Source organism: Larus michahellis, chromosome 11 (genome assembly GCF_964199755.1).
Source record: "Larus michahellis chromosome 11, bLarMic1.1, whole genome shotgun sequence".
Lineage (NCBI taxonomy): Eukaryota > Metazoa > Chordata > Aves > Charadriiformes > Laridae > Larus > Larus michahellis.
Genome location: NC_133906.1, coordinates 20,065,168 through 20,083,295, shown reverse-complemented (window position 1 = coordinate 20,083,295; position 18,128 = coordinate 20,065,168). Strand labels below are relative to the sequence as shown.

General features: G+C 43.2%; 1 protein-coding gene across 14 annotated transcripts in view; it reads right to left on the bottom strand.

The window, feature by feature from the left end:
• Positions 1 to 18,128, bottom strand: part of SGCD (sarcoglycan delta) — a 354,229-nt gene that overhangs the window by 240,902 nt on the left and 95,199 nt on the right. The window contains exon 1 of one of the 14 annotated variants that reach the window (XM_074604502.1): positions 10,346 to 10,728. The exons of the other annotated variants lie outside the window; for them this stretch is intronic. The gene's annotated coding sequence lies outside the window, so the exon portion shown is untranslated. Of the gene's footprint in view, positions 1 to 10,345; positions 10,729 to 18,128 lie in introns of those variants that run through there. 14 annotated transcript variants of the gene reach the window in all.

The following is an 18,128-nucleotide window of genomic DNA, read 5'->3' as shown; positions in this document are numbered from 1 at the left end:
CTCAGCCCCGGGAAGACAGCTGGCGATGAAACGCAGCAGGGACACCATATGATGGAAGGCTCCTAATTACAAAATCTCTGTCTTGCCTGTCAGAGCAACCACGCAGTCGTACAGGGTAGCTCACAGAGGAGTCGGGGAAAATCGAGCAGAGACAAGACTTGAAATCCATCTCCAGAGGCAAACTTCCCATGCCTTTGAGTACAGCCGGCTCTTGGATTTAGCTCCAGCCCAGAAAGATGTGGTTCAGCAAGGTCAAGGTATCCCCAAAGTTCAGGACTTGTTCAACTCTGCCTTCTGACGTGGAACCCATCGCACAGAGATATTCAGCGGAGAATTTCAGCACCAACGGACCACAGACACTCAATCCCATCAGCACGAGTGATATTCCCCAGACATCAAGATTCCCTCACACCAACCCAAACCGCAAGGATGGAAAAAAAAATCAGTAACCCAAGAGGTTTGAATTTCATTTGATGTTCGCTAGACACATGAGAGGAAAAGAAGGACTTTCTCTTTCAACCTATATACAGTACCTCATTACACACTGATACTCTTAATTGCTATTCAAGTGCCCAGAGGCAAAGACACAGCACACTTAACAAGCTGAAAAATATTGTTAAATACATCAGTTTTATAGAAGGCGGCAAACCCCACCAATACGGTGAAAGCAGGCCCGCAGAGAAGCAAGGGAGGTGACTCCATGCTGACAGACAGGCGGCTACTGGCATCCACCACGGCTGATTTAAAACCTGCTACCTTAATGCCACACCACCGTGACTACAGGAACCCTCCGAGCCTCCTAACAGCAGCATCTCACCCACATCATCGCAGTGACATGAAGGGCCACATGTCAATGAACTTCGAAATCTGGGCTGTCCCTCCTCCCCTCTTCTCTGGTCGCCGAAGCTCTGCTGTGTTAGTGCATCGGCACCGCTGGAATTATAAGGGCACCACCGTCTGCTGGGAAGGAATCGAGCAGTGATATTTTCAGCTGTACTGCCAGCATGTTTCTGCAGTACCGTGAGGGGGGAAGAAAAAAAAACCCAAAGGAGCTGGCTGAAGTCTACAGTAAATAAAATTAACCTCCTACTAAACCATACGGCTTTTGCTAAATTTGAAGCACAAACGATAAAACTGTTTTATCAGCTTTATGCTGAGTAAGAAAGGGATAAAGAATTAGATTTTTACAATTCAGTATGAGGCAACCCCAGCCCTGCAGAATCAGCATCATCCGGGCTGTGCGTGGGTGGCACAGCTGGACACCTCATTTTTGAGACAATGGTAGATAGATATGTAAAGCTATTGCTCAAAGGGCTTAAATAATGAGCTGTAAATTCATTCATTATCATTTGCTGCATAGCTGGTGAAAAACAAGTCAGGTCTCATACACTGTACAAGTTTTGGTGAAGTCTGACACAGGTGATGCTTTTGGCCGAGAGACAGAAGCACCAAATGCCAGAGGCTTCATTTTGACCATGCTTCAATTCCAACAAGTGTTTGTTTTCAGCAAAAGTTTTCCAGAACTGGGGGTAAATTTGACTAATCTTGGTTAAAGTTTCAAACTTAACCAGTATGTGCCTAGAAAAGAGCCTGACAAAACCTTCCAGGTCAGAAGCTTTGATATATATGTTTCTTAATTTTGCTAAAGCATTATAAGACCCAAGCAGCCCTAACTAAAACCACGTAAAATCAGTGCTGCTGGTTTTAGAAGAATACAGAATAACAAGGAAAAACTGTTAAAAAATAGTTACATAATGTACTAGTAAACACAAAGGAAGTCAGTCACGAAAGTACGTAGACTTTCATTTCAAAGAAATTTCTGGTCACAGAAATTCTCAAATAGTAAAACAAGACTGATAAGCATTAACTCTCCACAAAATTAAATTACATTTAAAAAAAAAAAAAAAAGGAAAAAAACAGGAGCAATGAGCCCTGATAGGGAAAATGACTGAATTAACATATCAAAGGAAGGAGATAGGAGAGCAATCCAGAGGGTAATACAAAAGGAAAGTTTAAGGGACACCTTGGAATAAGTTTTCTTTGAAGTACTGCACTTCCTAAAATAATAGGAGGGTTATCTAAACACGCCCATCATGCGTCACAATTCTTGTACTACACTTTTACTTACAGAAAATTCATTACGTAAGTGGAGAGTAAGTGTTCCTGCGGAACAGGCCTAATTAAGAAGCTCTCGTTATGTCTGGAATTAAGTGTCAGGGACACAAAAGGCAAGTCTGTATCCCAGACCCTGGATGCGCACCCAGAACACGCACGGTCCTCCAGAGCAGAGCAGCCTGGTGGTGACTGACATCTTTACAGCCAGTCTATCTTATTAAGCTAAAACCGGTCTCATTGTCCTACATCGCTCTTCTTTCCCCCCATTTCCATGACCTGTTCCTGCCCCCGACACCAGACGCAGCAGCCATAAAAGCACCACCAACTGTTCAGTCACACGCAACAGGCAATATTTCATTTTCTATATATGCTTTCTATATATGCTGGAACAAAAAGCCTCGCAGGCAATTAATACAGCGTAAACAAGCCTAGAACTTGAAGACAATTAATCAACCGTCACTTTGCAATCGTTTCCGTAGCATGCTGCAGGTGCATTTCCTTTGTGGGGACATTGCATTTGTCTGCAATGGAGATGAACCCGATTTCCTTAGCAATTTACATCATGATAAATGTTTAAGGAATAATTTAATTATTGGGAAAACCAGAAGCAGCAGCACCAGCTGAAGAGATGTCCAGTTTCTACAAAGCAAGAGACTACTCATGGCTGTACAAGACCAAAGGATCGCCCACGCTCTGCACAGCAAAACCATACCAAAGAGGTTCCTTCGTTACTTTTTTGAGTGTGCTGGCAATGTAGAAATTGTACAGTTTTACACGGAAATATATACCCAGTGCCTCGCCTGGGGGACTGCTTGGGCAAGGTCTTTGAGAAGGATAATCCTGCTTCCTTGCCTAAGACCACCCAGACATTATCACAACATGCTACGACTTTTGCATGTGCTTTTATTTTTGGAGATGTAAGATCACAGAATCATAGAATTGCAGAACATTTGGGTTAGAAAAGACCTTAAAGATCATGTAGTTCCAACCCCCATCCCCCTGCCATGGGGGGTCGATAGAAATATTTGACCCTATTTAATTATTTTTTTTAAGTTTTGCTAGTCTCTGGGCCTCAGGCCCCTCTCCTTTCCCATCCCAGCTCCATGGCCACCTTGGAGGTGCAGTGCTACATCCAAGGTGGATTCGCTTGCCCCAGCTGTACTGCACCCAAATGGGATAACTCAACATCAGTAGCAGCAGACACCAATTTCTGAACTTCATTCTCCAACATATGCGACAGACGATACAGATATCTTCAGATGACTGATCTACATCCAATAATCAAATACATGGCAGATATGATCTTTAGATGAAATTCAGTCTGGAAGTTTAAATGGAAAAGGAAATCAGATAATTAAAACCCTGCCCCTAGTAATACATTTTTTAAAGTGACAAAATCTATAAAAACCTCAGGCAGAAATATAAAGTGCAGCTGAAAGATTCATTGAAAACCAAATTAATATTTTAATTCTGTCAACACGGAAAAAGGTCTCTAAATGAGATGAAGTTCAGAATGAGTACCAAGCACAGTGATTTATTGCCTTTTCTCCATAATTTAAATGACGGCTTCTTTAATGTTCACTAAATTCCTCTTGTAGAGTTTCAGCCTTAAGTTTCCCACCACAAAAAAAAAAAAGCAACTTGCACTTTCAGTGCTCTCTGTAGCACTTCAGAAAAGGGAAGATTCAATTGAGAAAAAGCCAGCGGTCTTCCAATAGTCATGTCAAAAATCCATTAGGCTGAAGGACCAGAGGTGGGATTAGTAAAGCCTTCTTCACCTCTGTAGCTCCGTAATTATTCTCTAAGCGGTAAGAATGGGCTTGTTTGTCACACAGTCTCCATGAAAAATAAGTTTCAAAGAGTGAAACTAAAGATACATACGTACTTGTAATGCAGCGCAACGCTTTCAAAGCCAGATCAGGTGCTCAGGGCAAAAGTTCAGCTATGCACGCACTTTAAATGATTTCTCCAGCTTTTACCTTATAGGGGCTTCCCTTAAACATATCCTCTCAAAAACCAGTAAAAATAAAATAAATTAAATAAATAAATGAATAAATTAATCATGAGCATTCAGCTTGACTGCTTCAAAGAGCCTACAGCATTCACTAAACGATAGGTTGCCACAATCATAGTCTTAATTAAGTGAAGATTAATTGTTAAATTACCTTAAATTTAATACAATTGAGCTCTGCATCATGTTTACATGAATCGATCAAATGCAGTTAGCAGCCACACACAGATCCATGTTTAATAATACGATTTTAATATTCAGTTGACACTTAGCATACAACTACTTTTATTAAATGTATATGATAATTACCATGCTGCTGTCCAGCCTTCCCAACATTCCTGTCACCAGAGAAATAAAAATTCACAGATGCTGTTCCTGCTGTCAAATTTCTACTCTTTGATATAATTACACCACCACATAAAGTACCCTGAATAGCAACATTTCATGGCGAGGGGACAGGAGAGCGCCAGGCTTTTAAAATAACGTATCTGTCAGCTGCGACTTTGACATGTAGCGGAAATCGCAGGAAGACAGAACTGCAACAGCCTGAGCCCGGCCCCTACAAAGCTGCGACATTCAGTCGCATCGTCCCAGAACAGCCACTACATCCCCCTGCTTCCCAACTCGATGACTTTTGCAAATCAGTACCAAGAACCCAGGGCGGAACCAGAAGAGGTTCCATGAAGAAAACAACAGACATCAGCAGAAGTTGGATGAAAATCAAAGAATCATAGAATCTTCGTGGTTGGAAAGGACATTCGAGATCATCGAGTCCAACCATACACACACACAAAAAAAACCCCCTACAATCTCTGCCACTAGAGCGTGCCCTGAGGTGCCACATCTAGTCATTTCTTAAATACCTCTAGGGCTGGTGACTCAACCCCCTCCCTGGGCAGGCTGTTCAGTGCCTCACCACTCTTTCAGTAAAGTAATTCTTCCTAATATCTACTCTAAACCTCCGCTGCCACAACTTCAGACCATTTCCTCTGGTCCTGTCATTATTCCCCTGGGAGAAGAGGCCAACCCCCACCTCTCTCCACCCTCCTTCCAGGGAGTTGTAGAGGGCAATGAGGTCTCCCCTCAGCCTCCTCTTCTCCAAGCTGGACATGCCCAGCTCCCTCAGCCTCTCCTCAGATGCCCTGGTCTCCAGACCCCTCACCAGCCTGGTCGCTCTCCTCTGGACACGCTCCAGCACCTCAACGTCCCTCTTGAACAGCGGGGCCCAGAACTGGACACAGCACTCGAGGTGAGGCCTCACCAGCGCCCAGTACAGAGGCACCATCACTTCCCTGCTCCTGCTGGCCACACTATTCCTGATACAAGCCAGAATGCTGTTGGCCTTCTTGGCCACCTGGGCACACTGCTGGCTCATGTTAAGCTGGCCGACCACCAGCACCCCCAGGTCCTTTTCTGCTGGGCAGCTTTCCAGCCACTCTGCCCCAAGCCTGTAGCGTTGCTTGGGGTTGTTGTGACCGAAATGCAGGACCCAACACTTGGCCTTATTAAACCTCATACAGTTGGCCTTGGCCCATCGATCCAGCCTGTCCACGTCCCTCTGTAGAGCCTTCCTACCCTCAAGCAGATCAACACTCCCACCTAGTTTGGTGTCATCTGCAAACTTACTGAGGGTGCACTCAATGCCTTCATCCAGATCATTGATAACGATATTAAACAAAACCGGCCCCAAAACTGAGCCCTGAGGGACGCCACTGGTGACCAGCCGCCAAGAGGATTTCACCCCATTAATCACAACTCTCTGGGCACGGCCATCCAGCCAGGCCGAATGCCCAGGATGATCCCAGAAGGGCAGCAGGTCCAACATAGAAAACAAAAAGAAACCCCAAAACAGTTCTTGACTCTGATCTGGAGAAAAATTTCTTCTTCACCTCAAACCTTGCAGGTAAATTAATTCTGGTTAATCTCTTGGCTGTTTTTACAACAGCCCCTTTGCCAGGCAGCTGAGATTTCCAGTAGAACCAGGAGCGGTTCCAAACACCACACACCATCTTGCCAGGCGCCCGCGTTATAAATTTGATGTTTCTAAATAAGGTTAAAGAAGAGGCAGAATGGAAAAATGGTGCGTTAATGGGAGCAAACCAGCAACGGTCCCGAGGCATCACAGAATATATGACCAACAAAACGGCAATTCCAGTAGGTATTAAAATGCTTCTAGAGTCTTAATGGCCAGTCGCAAGCTTGATTTAGTTAATTAGAGACAGATATCTTATTATACAGGCAGGTCAAAACCCTCCATCCCAAACATCATCTGTAGCCTGTTACACATGCCTTTTTATAAAATATTATTTATCCCCGTCTTTAAAATAATATACAAAAATATGAGTCTTTCACGGGCTTGCCTTTACAAGTTAGAAAGCTTTTCTGAACATCATGCTTGAGACAAGATTTAGGTTCTTTTTGGTGAAAAAAGTCAGTGCAAGATAACAAAGCAGTCCCATACAAAGGAAAACCAATTCTGGTGACTTCAGCGAGGGTTTTAACAGAAGCATTTCATAGACTCATGCTGTTCTTCCACATAAAAATAATTTCTATTCCATCTGCAAATCTCAGGTCTTAGCCTCAGTGTAACAATTGCATCTGCCACTCTATTAATTTTATTCTGAGATGCAATGTATTTAGAAGACTACTTAATTCAGTATTTTCTCTTAGCCAACTTAGAGCATCCCTTTCCAGAAACCATCAGTATTGTGGGGTTCATTCTGATGTGCTTACTCGTGCACAACTGGATTACAGGAATATAGGAATACGATGAACAAAAATAGCCACTGCACTCCCTAAAGCAGGAATTTAATTTTATCTGTCATTGGCTTGAAAGTTATACTCAAATTAGTTTGAAATTTTAAGAATCCCTTAAGGGCCAGATACGAGCTCATGTTAATTACGTCACCCCACTGAGGGTAACAGATCTGTATGGATTTCTACTCACCAGGAACTGCAGGAGCAGGAACTTCAGCAAGAAGTCATGCGTGTGTATCTGAAGGCAGCACTTAAATCTCGCAAGGAGACGAAGCAACTTTGATGCCAGTGGCAGAAGAGCGGTACTGGAGCCGTTTGCTCCACTCAGGCTGCGTGAGAAGAACCAACCACACGTCCATGCTCCTGTCCCTCAGAGACAGGCTAACTGCTGAGCGCGCAAAACGATAGCTGGCTCCAGTTAACTAAAACCAAGCTCATTACTGGTCCAAAAGTAGGGTCTTTGAATAATAGCAAAACAAAAAAAAAATAATTTAGGGCTTTATTGAAATCTTCATGTGTCCCATCATTAAGCTCTCAATAACCCTTTGTCCCCTCCTTACCAACTTCCAGTCATGTCTCAGTTCAGATACTCTTCTTTGCTTATTTAAATGTTCTCCAAGCAGTTGATTTGTTTGGATATTCATGTACATTGTTTCCATACCCTCAAACAGATGCATTATGATACGGAGCACCAGGATTTGAGAAGAAATACCACAGCAATATCCTGGGACTTCATTTGCAACCAGCAGAGGAGCCCTGCATGCCCACGCGGTGTCCTGCCGGCTCTGAGCTCGGCTTCGCAGCCGCCCACCAAAGCCAGCACCTCCTATGCCCAGACACTGCTGGGCTCCGATCTGCCAACCAGCTTAGGCTCACGCATTATTTTCAGGACGTGAATTGTTTCAAAGCTTCTGTTACAGACCTCATTTCCAGTATTAACAGTTGTTCTTCAATACTGATATATATATATATATATATATATATATATATATATATATATATATATATATAAATAAGCTCGGTTTAGAATAGAACAAACATCCTGGCAATTGGATTTGGCGTTTGGGACACGCTCCGCCGTGCCCCTCTCAGGCCACGCTGGGTGACTGCCTGGCAGCCAACCCGACCAGCTGTACTGGGCAGCGGCAGGAGGAAAAACTATGGATATTCAAAGCATATCCCAATTAAGACTACCACCATATGCTGACAAAATATCTCGCACTAGATCCTCAACAGCTGTTTTGCTACCACCTTGTACGACGTCAGGTGAGAGCAAAAGGAACTTATAGAATCATTTAGGTTGGAAGAGACCGTTAAGATCGAGTCCAACGGTAACCCAACACTGCCAAGTCCACCCCCAAACCACGTCCCTCAGCACCACGACTACACCTCTTCCAAACACCCGCAGGGATGGTGACCCAACCACTTCCCTGGGCAGCCTGTTCCAATGCTCGACAACCCTTTCAGTGAAGACATTTTTCCGAATATCCAATCTATCGGGAGGGGGAGAATTAAAAAAGCCAAGCAACTCAGCCCAGGCATCAATCATTTGTATTACCGTGCTTGGCCATGGGGAAACTGCTCTCAAAAAGTGCCCCTGTTGCACAGATTTACTTCTAGAGCCTTTGAGGAAAAATTATTTCTAGTTTACATCATTAAAAATGGTTATTCAGAACTCCCAGGAGAAATACAAAGCACCCTACGACCTCATAAGAATAATGCAGTAATCTGGAAATAATCCAGCAATGTGTCACTTTTGTTCTAAATAAAAAGAAGGAAATAAAAATTAAGTAACATTTTAAACACAAATGCTATTTCATTCTAGACCTCTGAAGAGCATCTGCTTTAGAGCACAGTGCATCTAGACATCCTGTTATTTAAGAAAAATAATTTAGCTTTGAAAGGATATTAATTGCCTTAGTGAAATTTGATCTCACTTTACGGTTTTTCTAACTTTATTAGAAACCCCTTAGTGAAGCATGAATTGCCAGGCACTGTCCTTCTGCAAACTGGACAATAATATCAATCACGGATCCATTAGAAAGAGAAAGGGAAGACAGGGCAAGTGTCACTAGCAAGATCCCTTTGAGTGTTGAAATTGTTGTTTTCATGTAGTGAGAAATGCCGACTGCTCCCTCTGCCATTGTCGTCTTGTACGATACAGTGGTGTGCAAATAAAATTACAGTGTGAACGCACTGCTAAACTGGTAGGTGAAAATTACTACATACACAACCTTTGCACAAAGAAAATCTACTCTCTTCGGAGTTACTTGTTTAAAAGGACTACTCTATTTACACACAAATATTTACACAGCATTGAACAGCACTATGTTCATCTCTTCTTGGATGGAATACATTATATTTTAAAAATAGAACTATTCTACTACTTTCAACAATTTTCAAGAATACCTATTACAAAAATACCTCTTGCATTGGAACATAAAGACTAAAAGACACTTGATTGTGAGTTTATATCCCACTTATACAACACTACAGAGATCTAAAAGAGTTCCATAAACCCTTGGAGCTAGTTGGCCTAGAAAAACTATATTGATCTTAAATACATATTTACGATTACAAATATTTTCATAATCCTGAACTAAGCAGCCTTGAATTACCTTGTATTTACCCATGGCCAGGTACTGTGGATTAACTGGGATACAGCAGCTTGTTATCCCAGAGCCCACACATACCCCAGAGCAGCTTAGACTTAAGAGGTGAATAAATAGGGTAGGGCTCCAAGACAGCATCCCTAAAGAACAGGAAAAGGTCTTCCCAGATTCAAGCAATATAGTTAATAATAGTCTCATGGCACAGACAGTAACTTCTCACATATCTCATGTCTGCCGGGGAAGAAAGATGCTTACGTGGCACAGGCAGCCATACTCGAGAAATCCTGCCGGGGATCAGGCAAGCGCCAGTAATTTCAAATGAGACTTAGTTATAAAACACCCATTTTTTTTCTAAACTGAAAAATATCACAAGGAAATGCTGGAATTTTTAGCGTACCTTGCTCTTCCATTCCCCAGTGACTTTCAAATAAAGCAGTACTGAAAACACAGTCAACATTTTTCCTTTATCATAACTCACTTTTTTCTTCCAGTCAATGCGATTCCTAACATCCATTTGCAAGACAGCTTTAAAATGTTGTGGAGAAAAAACAGTAGTTAGAAATACTGGGAGGGGAGGTCTCATTTCAAATGTAACTAATAAAAAAATTAACTAAGTAGACTTAAATTTAGCAAACAAACACGTTCAATATGCCCAACTGAAATACACCTAGCCTATACTTGACATCCACCTCATGACATTAGGGGATCAGACAGCCCGTCATGAGGCGTGATTAAAGCTGTTTATCTTTACCGCCTTCATTCACCTTAAAAAAAAAAAAAAAAAGGGAAAAAAAAAATAATCACAACCCAGGTGGTATTCTCACAGAAATAAGCAGCCACCGCCACGTACCAGACCATCACCAGGAGCATTTCCAGGGGAAAGCAGCCGCGTGAAACCCGTCTGCCCCGGGAGGCTGCGAAAAGGCGAGGAATTCAAACATGAATGAAGTGTTTTCCTTGCACTGTCCAGTGTAACTCCTCAACGCGCCTGGCTGGCGTTACAGAATTGTCTGCTTCAGCACAACACTTGCCAGAAGTTATTAACACTCAGATTTCTCACGGAGAAAGACTGGCTCCTCTGCGCTGCCGAGACGGCTGGTGGAGGAATGGGCGGCTGCACGAGGCAGTCGGCGTATTCAGAGCTTTACTTCACCCTGAGACAGAGAAACAGGGAGAGTCGAAGAAGCTGTTTTCTTCTGCTTCACTTGCCTCACACAGGAACAATTCAGGCAGGTGAGATGGGCAGCAATTCTGAACTCGTCGTGTGGGTAAAAACTTCCTACATGCAAATCTCAGCTACCTGAAAAAGTCACCTTCCGCCCCCTCACTATCTGAAGAGCTTTATTCGGCCCCATTTGTGTAGCATCCATAAGCACCTCATCATCTTTAACAGATTTATCCTCACAAATTCCTAGGAGACAGAGAACCACGTTATGTTATTTTTGCAGATACCTTTAACATGTCACGTTTTCCCAGGTATTTGACCCAAGTCACAGCCCGACGCCGGGCAGGGCCACAGGAGGACGCGAGGACTGGCACCCACCCCCATGGGGACGCGGCCCCGTCCCCTCACCAACCACTCTGCCCTCAACAAGAATAACCTGCCCTTTCCCTTAATTCCTCCTGCAGCATTTCAGCATCTTGACTATTATCTAAAATATCAGACAACACTATGTGCCCATACCTCATTAAACGCTTTGGAGTTTAATTGCAGCAAACTTCTGAAAACAGCAGATTCAGAACCGCCCGTGCTCAACCCCACAGCCTGAAGTCGGGGTTGCTGTTGGCCTTATACCAATAGTCAACCAGTAAAACAGAATTAAACAGCAGATCTTCAGGCAACACATCGGCCAAAGACAAGCCCAGAGCAAGAGTTTCCAAGAACCACCCTTGCTCCCTGCCCTGCTCAGGACGGGTGCACAGGGAAGGACGATCTCTAATCCTCCTCTATGACATTCAGCCACAAGGTACGATGCTATGAGCAGCACCCAGTAAAAGAACTACTGTGTTATTTGACAAAGTTTTGTCAGATATTAACTACTGTTCCTACAGAAAATACTATTTAAATCCAGAAGACATATTTTTGAAATATTCTTCTACTGAAGTTGCGTTCTTTTTTCATACCAAAACCGTCATGACTATTATGCTCCTGATAAATATTACCGCACAGATCGTTCAAAGAGGATCTGAAATCCATTCCGAGCCTTTAGAGACCACCATGTTAATTTGGCTGCCAGGCAATTCACCCTCAGGGCTGAATTCAGCTAAAAAAAAAATAAAGACATGTTCCAAGCTGCATAAAGCTGCAGAATGAGATGCCTCTCAATTCTCCGCTGGAAACTGGAGTTTCACTTTGCTTTACTTCATTCCAGTTCTGATACCAGACCTCAGTGTCCTGGGTTTACAGAATCAGATAATGTTTTTAATGTACACAGCCAAGTGTTTCATTTGCACGTGTGTGGCTTTATCCAGTGTTACCTAGAGCCCACTCGTGCACCTCGGGATGCTCAAAGAGGGAAAATGGGTCATACTAATTTATTTAATCATTAAATATATTAATTTAAGGATTAAAATACGTGATTTGATACAGAGATATGTGGCAATAAAGGGGGAGGAGGAAATCCACCGCAGTTTGCGGCTGGTGGACAACAAGCAGCTAAACGCTCCCAGGGTTATATGTTGGTAACGGTGAAGGCAGGCGGGGATGCTGCGCACGGAAACGTTTTGGCTAGGAAGCTAAGTTTGCCTGTAGGAAGAGAACAGGGGTGGAGGGATCCAGCTTTCTTCCATGCCCACACACGGCTTTTCCCGGGGCCGGGCACTGCTGCTTTTGGGAAAGCGAATCCACACATCCCTGGGACACAGCACTTCCCTCGTACTATGTACTTCAGGATATTGAGACAACAAAGAGAACATCAGGATAGCCTAGAAAAGTCTGTCCCTGGACCAAACAGGGAAAAAATAAAATTAAATTGAAGAAAGAAAGAGCACATTAAACAAACTGTTGAATGAAGGCCCAAGAATATGTTTAACATTCTCTACTGAAAGGCAAAGCCAACTTGGGCTAAAGCTGGAGTGCCAAAGAGGACTGAAAAAGAAAATAACTATTACAGAGCTGGCTGTGTGCCAGCACTTATTTTGTTTCATGCTTTTGATGAGGAATTGAAAACAATCAACTTTTTTTTTGTGTGTCAAAATTTTCCCCTATTTTTAAATCAATTTTCTAATTTGTCAAATCATTTTTAAACTAATCTTCATGTTTTACAGCACAGCTTATTTATTTTTTGGTGAAGCAGAACAACATGTAGCGCTCCGTATCCCCTGGGAGAATAAGCGTAGGCTGTAAAGCGCTCCACGGTTTCGCACGGTGCTGAGCCACCCCTCCCCTCTGCTCTCCCTTTCGGTCCCGGGCTCCTACCCAGCCTCCCGCCGGCATCGCAGCGGATACTGGAATTGTCGACTTGCTGTCAAAGCTGCCCTGAAACAGTACAGCTAAACATCCAAAACATCTTGGTATAGTTTGCTCCGAAAGTAAATGCTGCAAATTGCAGCTCCCAACTATGCCATTATGTCACCAAAACAACAAAAACCAGCAAGGAGAAACAGTTCTTTGAAGAAAACTGGGAACAGATATGATACAATAAGTACCCACTATTATTTGAATTGCAGGAAGCTCATCTTTTTCTACAAGTTCAAGATTTTTTTTTGCATGTTTTCACATGCAATCAAAAGCGTTCAAATCACATGCCTAAGAGGATCTAACGGTAACTCAGAGCCCAATCCTGATGTAATTTACGCCTTACACAGGCAGACACAACAGAGCACTGAAACTCTAGCTAATAATCTCAATTTTTCAGGCTAGAAGAACAAGCAAAGGGCTAGGTAAGGGAAAAAAGATGCGATGAAACCCAAAACATGTATCTTAAAAGTCACCCAAAGTCAGGACAGAGTCAGTGACTGCGCTGCATGGGAAGGAATTTACCCATGTACTGACCCAGCAGCACACCGCGGCTAGCTTGCCATGTTAAAAAACAAATAAACTTTTTTTTTATTTTTGGTTGGTGGGTTGGGCTTGTCTTGGGAGAGAGAGTGGAGAAATGGGATCATTTTTTTCGTTGGTTGGTTGGTTGGGTTTTTCTGGGGAGAGAGTGTGGAGAAATGGGAAGCTCATAGTCATAAACAGGGATGTTTTAAAACAGCGCACCCGCCTGTTCCTCTAGTCACAATCAGGCGAACGTCTGGTATTATTTCTAGCCGTCTCTGAATACGCAGAATATCCCACGTGAAAACATCCCATTGCTGTTGGGCCACAACACCCTGGTCTGGCCAAACGCCGGGTAATGAGGAAGGGCAACAAAAGACCAACTGCAGTATTTCTCCCTTAGGAAAGGATAAACTTAAGCTAATTATATACTCTGTCTGGAATGAAGAGAAATTTAAACCACGTTTGCTTCCTCATAGCTAATATTTATGTTAACAAAGACGGAAAATAGCTACTAGGACACACCTAGAACGGAAGAGCAGACCATTAGATGCCTTTTGATGGATTACAGCAGTACTGAGCACAATAAAAAGTGTGGACGCTACCAGTTGAGACATGCTTTAAACAGGACTCCACATCGTTTTTTTCACGATATAATGTTTTATCCAATTAATCATCCTACTCTCCTGGGTTTCTCCTCCTTTTTCGCCCCTAGGTAGGTCACTGGCTAGTGATGCTAATTTGTCAAAGTTCTTGTGCAATTTTCTGCTTATTAAAAAGTGAGGAATCACACTGCAATTTTGAGATCTATACCACGCACAGCAACTCCAATCCCGGGGCCTCAGAGCGACCTCTCTGTGTTGACAGAGATAAAAATGTCTCCTTCATTTATATTACAGATTAAAGTCTTTATCCCTTGCTGCATCAGACACTACGGCTTCCTTACCAGGGCTACTTTGTTTGGGGGGTTGTTTTGTTTTTTTAAATACCTACAAAGAAGAAAAGAGGAAATAATATGCCAGGTTCGTTATTCCTATCTGATTCCTTCTGACTTCACACAATTTAATTGCAGAAAGATGAAACTTCGATTTTATTGTAAAAGAGCATTCAAATGCTTTCTGAAAAGAAAATTCTGTATTTACCAGGAATGGATGGAAATTATCAAAGGCATATGTCAAATGGGGAGAAATAGAAAAGAAAGTGCAATTCTTCGCTGTGAAGGATTCAGCCACAAGGGAGAAGAGAAAAGGGAACTAAACAGTCTCTTCCTTCTAATACATGTTGAAAAAATAACATGATAAAGAGAATGCGAACACTCTAATTTCATGTGTCCTTTTCAGTATGTGAGACTTTAGGAAGCTTCAAAAAAAAAAAAAAATATAAAAAGAGCCCAACATTTTGACCACTTCAAGCTCCCCCAGGAACATGTTTCAGCTGCTAAAAAAGATCTTAAATGCAGACGCTTACACGAGCAGCGAAGTCAGCTGGACCGCCACTCAACGTCGCGTTTCAGCACTTACTAAATCTATCCATAAATCTTCACATGCTCCAAAAGAGAGGCTTCGGACAGAGGCTACTGGCCACCATCCCTGCAATAATTCACTTCTGGAAAATCATTTTCTGCCACTCGCACGGAGCTGGTTGCCAGCCTGGTATTTAAAAAGAGAGGGGCAAATTCAGTGGGAGGCACAGGGCTGCAGCCGGCCCCCAGCACGCTGCCCTCTGCCCCTCTGCAAACTCTGGCCAACACAGGTAGGAGGCTATAAAATAAAAAAATTTAATGAAAAAAAAAAAAAAAAAGACTCACCAATGCAAGAGCCAAGTCATGCTTTGATATAAGCAGCTTTTGAAAAGAAAATGCCTGAAGTATGTAAAAGGCTCTTCTCTTCCAGCTAAGTGGAAATATTTCAGTTTTGGATGATGATTTTAAATACAAACCCTCTGAACTGGTGAGAGAATTTGCAGAGCAAGCCTGCTCCGCACCAGGGGCTGCTGCTGCCCCTGGGGTCCCAGGCCGCCTCCCAAACACCTTCACGCACACTGGAAAATGCCTTCTCTTGCAGAAACCACCTGCCATCACCCGCCCTTCACGTGCACTGTAATCTCCGAGACACCAAACTCACGTTTAGCAGGATGCACCTGCTGCTGGACGTAGCAAGGAGCCTAATCCCTCCGAGGGGAAACAGTCAATCGGAGGGACAGCTCTTCGTCCCTGCGGGAGATGCTCTATTATGCAGGGAAATTTCTTACCTGGAAATTTTCAACAACATCATGTCATTCAGTTCCTCTTCCTGTGTCTCTGACTTACAAATAAATACACAAAAAACCACAAGTGATTTTATTATTTTTTTTGCTAGAAGAAAGGCAAAGGAGGAGGTCTCAGACTGGTGGAGGCCAGGACCGGAGCTGGAGGAAGAGCGGAGGACTGAGAAACAACAGAGCTTCCCACCCATGGTCGGCTCCAGATTTCATATTTCCAGGAGAACAGAAACCCTAAATGCAAGAGTCTAAAATTATCAAAATATTACATTTCAATGGGAGAGAGGGGCCTGCTCGCAGCCTGCCCTGGGGAGAAACAAGAAGGCAGAAATACAAACCTGCTGAAGGCAGACCGGGTTAAATGGAGCTTGCTAAGAACAGATAAGAGGGTCCTGTCAAGAAGATTAAAATAAAGTAGATGCTCGCAATGGAAGGACGGAGAGAAGATGGGAAACCAAGCAGTGTGAAACGGGAGGAAACCACAATACACGATGGATAGCCTGAAAGGCGAGTCCACCCAAAAGACGGCGATGGGAAACTGCTGCCCTGATTCATGCCCACTCCATCAGGTCAAAATGAAGCCCTGACACAGGAATTGAAATGGTGAAAGCCCCAGGATTTGATCTAGGCTTAATATTTAAATTCATGGGGTTGTTTAGGGGCTTTTTGCCCCAGTCCCCCCCCCCCTTTTTTTTTGCCTTTTTAAAAAAAAAAATAAATAATCAAGATTACCTGCCCAGCCAAGAGAAGGAGTTGCCCTCACAGAAATACTACATTTTTCAATCTTAACAATCTTAACAATGTCAAAGTACGTTTATCACCATGGTGTGTGAAATATTACAAATGTTCAAACTGACAGTGGCAGTTTATATGGACACTGGATTATATTTCCATGCCTTTAGAAGTTATTAGCCTGAAGTTTGAGTAGTTTTGAACCAAGAGCTCAGACCCAAGCCATGCCAAACTCACAAACAGTTCAGAAATGTATTTTACGCATAATTCTTGTCCTTAGCACAACTGAAATCCAAATCCTAATACAATCTGAGAATGTGAATCACAGCTTCGAGAGTCTTTGTATTCCCCATTGTTTCGCCGTGCCTCTCAAGACGAGAGTACTAAGCGATGCCCCGAACCAGCAGCCATCACATCTTCAAAGGCAGAAGAAACTAAACTGGGAACAAACTGAGAAGAGAAATGAGCTCCTCATTGCAGCTGTGATTAAATGAACCAACTGTCCAATGCCAGGACAAATATTGTACTTTTCTGGATTTAACTGCATTTTACCCTGGCAAAGCTGATTATAAAAGCATGAGATAATTTGCAATTATGCAGTAAAACCATCACATTTTTCAAATGCCGTACAAATTTAACAGTGCCTGTACACTGACACACAACACGTGCCATCTGAGGATTTTGGGTTCACCCTAGTGAGCGTGCCAGGCCAACCGAACCTATAAACTACATCACCTACATTCAGAACATCAAAGTTTTTCCAACTGTTCCTTCTCCCCCCCCCCCAAACTCGTGAAGTGAATCTCAAGGCTGAAAGCTTCAAGCTTGGCAATGAAACATGAGGCTCTGCAACCCATGTTTGTGGGACACTCTTCACACGCCACTTCCAATAAAATACACACAAGTGAGAGGCTTTCACTATTCCCAAGAAATCCCATCACACTCCAGATTCCAGGAAATTCAGAAGAGCCTTTACATTCATATAAAAGTTCACCCATACATTTCTAAGCCACATTGGAGAGAGAAGCACCTACCTCCTCTTGCACTTCTGATAAATTAATTCCCCAATATGATAGAACTGTACAGCAAAATAACCTTCTCATTGAGGTTTATGTTGTACTTAAGCTTCAATCTGAATTCCTTGGATTTGCAATATTTCTTCTGGTAAAATTATTATATGCCTGTAAAGCTGGGGGAAGGCTGGGAAAAGCTGCACATAAAAGGCGCCCTCAGGTTGAGCTTGGATGAGCGCAGGGTTTTTTTCTGGAGACTATATTTAATAACAGTCACAGCTTCTCTGAAGGCTGAGCCTGCCTTTCCCTGTGTCGCTACAGAAAATACAAAGTTAGCAATAACGATGATGAAAGAGAGCGGGATGATCCACCACGGCCGGGGGGACACGGGTCCAGCAGGACGCACCTCGCTGCTCCATTCAGCTGCTTCCCACGTCCCACAAGTCCTTGTCCACAATCCCATGCCAACGCTGGGATGGATGAGGGGGGAAGGGATTCACGATGAAGCTGAAGTCGTGCTGCTGACTGGTGCTTTGTGTCTCTTCCAGATTTGCATCTCCAACTCTATCCCTCTCTGCCTCCCAAATTTTTCTCTCTCCAGTTATTTTCCATCACTGAAGACGTCACTGAGCTTTCTCATCAGCATG